This window comes from Hippocampus bargibanti, linkage group LG02 (assembly GCF_051943395.1).
Source record: "Hippocampus bargibanti isolate YZ-2025 linkage group LG02, ASM5194339v1, whole genome shotgun sequence".
Lineage (NCBI taxonomy): Eukaryota > Metazoa > Chordata > Actinopteri > Syngnathiformes > Syngnathidae > Hippocampus > Hippocampus bargibanti.
In genome coordinates this window covers 378,912-385,074 of record NC_142735.1, presented here as the reverse complement: position 1 = coordinate 385,074, position 6,163 = coordinate 378,912, and the positions used below count along the sequence as shown (strand labels likewise).

At 44.4% G+C, this 6,163-nt stretch overlaps 4 non-coding genes across 4 annotated transcripts; 3 read left to right on the top strand and 1 right to left on the bottom strand.

Moving 5' to 3' along the window:
• Positions 1 to 1,419: 1,419 nt before the first annotated feature.
• trnal-uag (transfer RNA leucine (anticodon UAG)) lies at positions 1,420 to 1,501 on the bottom strand. The gene has a single exon. It is a non-coding gene; the product is annotated as a tRNA-Leu (tRNA).
• A 1,556-nt stretch (positions 1,502 to 3,057) lies between these two features.
• Positions 3,058 to 3,129, top strand: trnam-cau (transfer RNA methionine (anticodon CAU)). The gene has a single exon. It is a non-coding gene; the product is annotated as a tRNA-Met (tRNA).
• Positions 3,130 to 3,831: 702 nt separating this feature from the next.
• trnam-cau (transfer RNA methionine (anticodon CAU)) lies at positions 3,832 to 3,903 on the top strand. Its single transcript has one exon. It is a non-coding gene; the product is annotated as a tRNA-Met (tRNA).
• A 1,419-nt stretch (positions 3,904 to 5,322) lies between these two features.
• trnam-cau (transfer RNA methionine (anticodon CAU)) lies at positions 5,323 to 5,394 on the top strand. The gene has a single exon. It is a non-coding gene; the product is annotated as a tRNA-Met (tRNA).
• The last annotated feature ends 769 nt before the right edge of the window (positions 5,395 to 6,163 follow it).

Below are 6,163 nucleotides of genomic sequence, written 5' to 3'. Positions count from 1 at the left end.
TAACCGGGACTATCGATATATCCCATATCGATATAACGAGACTTTACTGTATATAATCCTCAGGGCTCACAGCACACTGCTAGTATTAAATAAATGAACGGAAGTAAATATACAGATCTTGAGGTTCAGTACTCCGTGGCATCTTGTCGCATGTTCCCTTTGTCATCCTTGAAGTCGTGATGTCACCTCACATTAGTGAAGCTCATTAGCTCGTCAAGCACTGCACCAGAATAAATCACACATAAATAAAATAGGGGTATACATATATATCATATATATGTATATGATATATATATATATATATATATAACAAGATGTATATGATATATATATATATATATATATATATATGTTATATATATTGTGAATGTATATATATACATACAGTAAAGTCTGGTTATATTGATAGTACTGCTTATTACAATACTATTTCTATGAACGCAAGGAGAAAATTTACATGCCGCAGGATCGGATATATCGATAGTCCGGTTATATCGATATTTTTTCCGACTCACGAGAATATCGATATGAGACTTTATTGCACAGGTGTCAAAGTCAAGGCCCGCGGGCCAAATCCGGCCCGCCACATCATTTTTTTCAGCCCGCGAAAGCGAATCAAACTTGTTAAATTCCATGATGATTGCTAAAATATGAGCCAAAATTTCATATTTTTGGATGTCAACCACAATAAAAGTCATTATTCTTGACTTCAGATTTGAAAACGAGTTATTCATTACTTTGCTGTGTGCTCTATATGTAATATTTGAAGGGATTTAAACATTCTAATGGGTTCCCCAAATTCATAACGGCCCTCGAGAGGAAACCACAACTGCAATGTGGCCCGCGGAAAAAAATGACTTTGGCACCCCTGCTTTACTGTATATATATATATATGTTTTCGTAGCCATTACTATCGCTTTTGGGCTGATTCATCAGCAGAGTGGCGCAGCGGTAGAGTGCTGGGCCCATAACCCAGAGGTCGGTGGATCGAAACCATCCTCTGCTCACCAAAATGTGTCCTTAAATCTTATACATTTATGTGAAGAAACCCACAGAGTTCCTGTTTCGTGTGTCTCTCCAAAAGAACAAGTGACGAAATGATGTCAATCGTTGTGTTGTTAGCTCAATTCCATCATGTTTGTTTTTCCCCTTTCTCAGCTCACTTACCTCAGAAAGGCAAAATGTGTTTTCCTTCAACCCAGTTATTCTCAATCCCAGGTTTTCCCCAGATAAGAACACCTGTTGGATTTCTGAAAAGGACAAAGACATACATTTCGCCAATTTTGATTACTTCTGATCCGTCGTCTTAGCAATAATGAAATGAAAGAAAAGGAGAATATACAATTGCTACACTTTGTGGGAAATGAGCTTTTCTTCACAAATGTGTCTCGTTCAATGAGATGTTAAAAGACAAAGAAATGGCAGTGGTGGGATTTGAACCCACGCCTCCGGGGAGACTGGAGCCTAAATCCAGCGCCTTTGACCGCTCGGCCACACTACCTTGAAGGAAATGTTAGGGAATGAAAATTTGTTGGAAAATTGAAGAATCGATGAGAAGGTTTCTTCAGCCGTCATCTGTACAAAAGTGAAGGTTTCGGACGTTTCGCCTCCTATCCAAGAGGCTTCGTCAGCGAACTAAAGTCTGACTGGTCGTATCGGCCCCATTTATATATCCCTAATGTCCAGACCTGGTGGCGCCGGACACAGCTATGATAGGTCCCTACTCTCAGGTTGGGGGAGGCGCGGGACCCCCCCCTGTGGCCCCACTGATTGTTCCTACATTCCTGACTAACGATTGGCCTATTACACCCACTCCCCCCGGTATCACCTCATCAGCATAACGACCCTCATCAGCATTGCGAAAGTTGCCTAACCTGTTTTGCCTGAGCAGGCTATTGTATGAACGATCCAAATTGAACCTCACACCACCAGACCGGTTTAATGAAGGATTTTGTTGTTTTATAAGAATCGCCTCTTTTACCCCCCTTTCAAACCATCTATGTTCTTTCGCTAAGATTTTTACCGTACATTGCAGGAGTTTCTGAAAAATTACAAAGAGTCCTTTGGCAACATAAAATTCCTACTTATTTCAAACCGATAAACACGTTAAGGCAAAAATTAGTGCATCCAAAAGATAGGCTACCAAATGAAAAACAAAGTAATGTAGTTTATTCCATACATTGTAAGAATGAAAATTGTAAAGAGCAGTACATTGGGGAGACTCAACAAATTCTCAAAAAAAGACTTTATCAACATCGCAGGGATAATACTAGTGGGCCTCAATCGGCAGTACATTTGCACCTAAAAGCTACTAACCACTCATTTGACGACAATGAGGTTAAAATCTTAGCGAAAGAACATAGATGGTTTGAAAGGGGGGTAAAAGAGGCGATTCTTATAAAACAACAAAATCCTTCATTAAACCGGTCTGGTGGTGTGAGGTTCAATTTGGATCGTTCATACAATAGCCTGCTCAGGCAAAACAGGTTAGGCAACTTTCGCAATGCTGATGAGGGTCGTTATGCTGATGAGGTGATACCGGGGGGAGTGGGTGTAATAGGCCAATCGTTAGTCAGGAATGTAGGAACAATCAGTGGGGCCACAGGGGGGGGTCCCGCGCCTCCCCCAACCTGAGAGTAGGGACCTATCATAGCTGTGTCCGGCGCCACCAGGTCTGGACATTAGGGATATATAAATGGGGCCGATACGACCAGTCAGACTTTAGTTCGCTGACGAAGCCTCTTGGATAGGAGGCGAAACGTCCGAAACCTTCACTTTTGTACAGATGACGGCTGAAGAAACCTTCTCATCGATGGACCACTCCTGTACGACTGAGAGCTTACACAGACAAAATTGAAGAATGTTTTGAGCTTGCCTGTGGGATGGCCGGGACACCAACATTCAGAGTAGTTTTGTCTGAGCTCCCCTTGTTGATACTGTGATAGATACTGCTTGGTTAAGAGGTGAAACTGCCTCAAAGGCAACCAACACACGCCAGTTCCAATTCTGGCTCATCCTCTGCCCTGTCAACCACAGAAAAAACTCATAATGTTTCACAGCAGAGTGGCGCAGCGGTAGCGTGCTGGGCCCATAACCCAGAGGTCGATGGATCGAAACCATCCTCTGCTATCTTGGATTTGGACTTGACTTTTGTACCTTCATAGAAAGAAACCCGCAGAATACATGATACGTGTGTCTCTCCTGAATAACAGAGGCCAAATGAGTTGTTGTTCCATAATATGAGAATGAAAAAGAAAGAATTACCAATTATGGAGCCCTAACCCTGACCCTTAACCTAACCCTAAACCCTAGTCCCGACCCTTAACCCTGACCCTAACCTGACACACTAACACGAAGCTTAACCCTAACCCAACCCACTAAGGGTTGGGGTAGGGTAGCACAGCTACCTAACCCTAACCCCTAAGTCCCTAACCCTCACACCTAACCCTAACTTCAACCCCTTACCCTGACCCTAACTCTTAACCTGAATCCTAACCCTTACACACACCCCTAACCCCTTAACCTCCAAAACCCCTAACCCTAAACTGTAACCCTTAACCATAATCCGTCGTCTGCGTTGTCAAATGCTGATAGCAAGAAGAAAATGGCAGTGGTGAGATTTGAACCCACGCCTCATGAGAGACTGCAGCCTTAATCCAACGGCTTCGACCGCTCGGCCACACTACCTTGTCATGGTTTCCAGGGATTGTAAATATTTCTGCTTGGTTAAGAGGTGAAACTGCCTCAAAGTCAACTCACTCAATCCAGTCTCTATGGGTTCCTGGGCTCGTCCTCTGCCTTGTCAACCACTAGGGAGAAAGAAACTCTGAAAGCAGAGTGGCGCAGCGGTAGCGTGCTGGGCCCATAACCCAGAGGTCGATGGATCGAAACCATCCTCTGCTAACCAAAACGTGTCCTTAAATCAGAATCAGGATCATCTTTATTGCCAAGTATGTAGAACACACGAGGAATTTGTTTCCGGTAGAACACGCTGCACTCGTATCGTCGTCAAAAAAAATCTTATACATTTATGTGAAGAAACCCACAGAGTTCCTGTTTCTCCAGTGGTGGGATTTGAAACAATACCTATCTCCCAAGAGGCTGGAGCCTAAATCCAGCCCCTTTGACCACGCGGCAACAGTACCTTATATTGGCCATTGTAAATTTTGTGGAATTTTGAAGCACCTCTGCACGACGGCTTCCACACTCCTATTCAGAGTAGTTTTGTCGGATCTGCCCTTGTTGATAATGTGATAGAGCTTTCATGGTTACATCAGTCTTCCTTTGCCCCTGTCATTCCAAATGCAAAGTTTTGCCCGCAGGTAAGTGCACCCATTGGATTTGTGAAAAGTGCAGAAATATAGAAATTTCGTCAACAACTTTGATGACTCCTGATCCGTTTTAACAATAAGAGAATGAAAGAAAAACAGAAAATCCAATTGCTACACCGAGCAGCAAATGAGCTTTTTAATGAACTTAACACATTTGTCAAGGTCAATGAGGTGTTTGAAAGAGATGGCAAAAGACAAATGGCAGTGGTTGGATTTGAACCCATGCCTCCTGGGAGACTGGAGCCTAAATGCAGCGACTTTGACCGCTCACCCTCACTACCTTGGAGAAAATGTGTTAAAATAATTAAGAATGTTTTGTGCTCGCCATTCAGAAATGCTTTGTCTGGTCTGACCTTGTTGATACTGTGATGGATCTTTCATGGCTCAGTGGAGAAGCAGCTTCAAAGGTCACCAACACAATCCTTTGACCGCCACACTAACGTGAAGTGGTGGGATGAATTTTTTGGGGGGAAAATTTAAGTTTTGTGCTACTCTGTGGGATGGCCGGGACACCACCGTTCAGAGTAGTTTTTTTTCTGAGCTCGATGTACCCCCTAACCCTTACCCATGACCCGTCGTCTGCCTTGTCAACTGCCGATAGCAAGAACAAAATGGCAGTGGTGGGATTTGAACCTAAACCTCGTAAGAGACTGGAGCCTTAACCCAGCACCTTTGACCGCTTGGCCACACTGCCTTGTCATGGCTTTCAGGGATTTAAAAAAATTTCTGCTTGACTGGAATAAGAAGAAGAAGACTGGAACCCTGACCCTGACCCTTAACCCTAACCACAACCACCAAACCCTAAGCCCTAGCCCGAGCCCATAACCCTAACCCAACCCTAACCCTAACCCGGACCCTAACCTCTAACCTCAAACACTAACCCTGACCTTAATCCTTATCCACTAACCCTAACCACCAAGCCCCTAACCCTCACACACAACCCTGGCCTTGTCAACCACTGATAGCAAGAAAGAAGCTCTCAAAGCGCAACAGCAGAGTGGCGCAGCGGTAGCGTGCTGGGCCCATAACCCAGAGGTCGATGGATCGAAACCATCCTCTGCTATCTTGGATTTGAATTTTGTACCTTCATCGAAAGAAAGCCGCAGAATACATGTTACGTGTGTTTCTCCTGAAGAAGGAGAGGTCAAATGAGTTATTGTTCCATAATAAGAGACTGGAATAAGAAGAATAAGACTGGAACCATAACCTCAAACACCAAACCCTAAGCCCTAACCCGAACCCATAACCCTAACCCTTCAAAGGACACTAAACCCAAACCCTAACCCATAATCCAACCCTAACCTAAACCCTTAAACCTAAGCCTGACCCTAACCCCTAACCTCAAACCCCAATTGGCTAAACCGAACCCCTAACCCTAAGCCCCGAACCCACAGACCTAACACTAACGTTAAGCCCTTACCTGACCCTAACTCTTAACCGGAACCCTAACCATAATCAGTAACCCCATACCCGCACCCTTAACCCCCTAACCCTAAACTGCAACCCCTAACCCTTACCCATAACTCGTTGTCTGCCTTGTCAACTGCCGACAGCAAGAAGAAAATGGCAGTGGTGGGATTTGAACCCTCGCCTCGTGAGAGACCGGAGGCTTAATCCACCGCCTTTGACCGCTTGGCCACACTGCCTTGTCATGGCTTTCAGGGATTTAAAAACATTTCTGCTTGACTGGAATAAGAAGAAGAAGACTGGAACACTAACCCTGACCCTTAACCCTAACCACAACCACCAAACCCTAAGCCCTAGCCCGAACCCGAACCCATAACCCTAACCCAACCCTAACCCTAACCCGGACCCTAACCTCTAACCTCAAA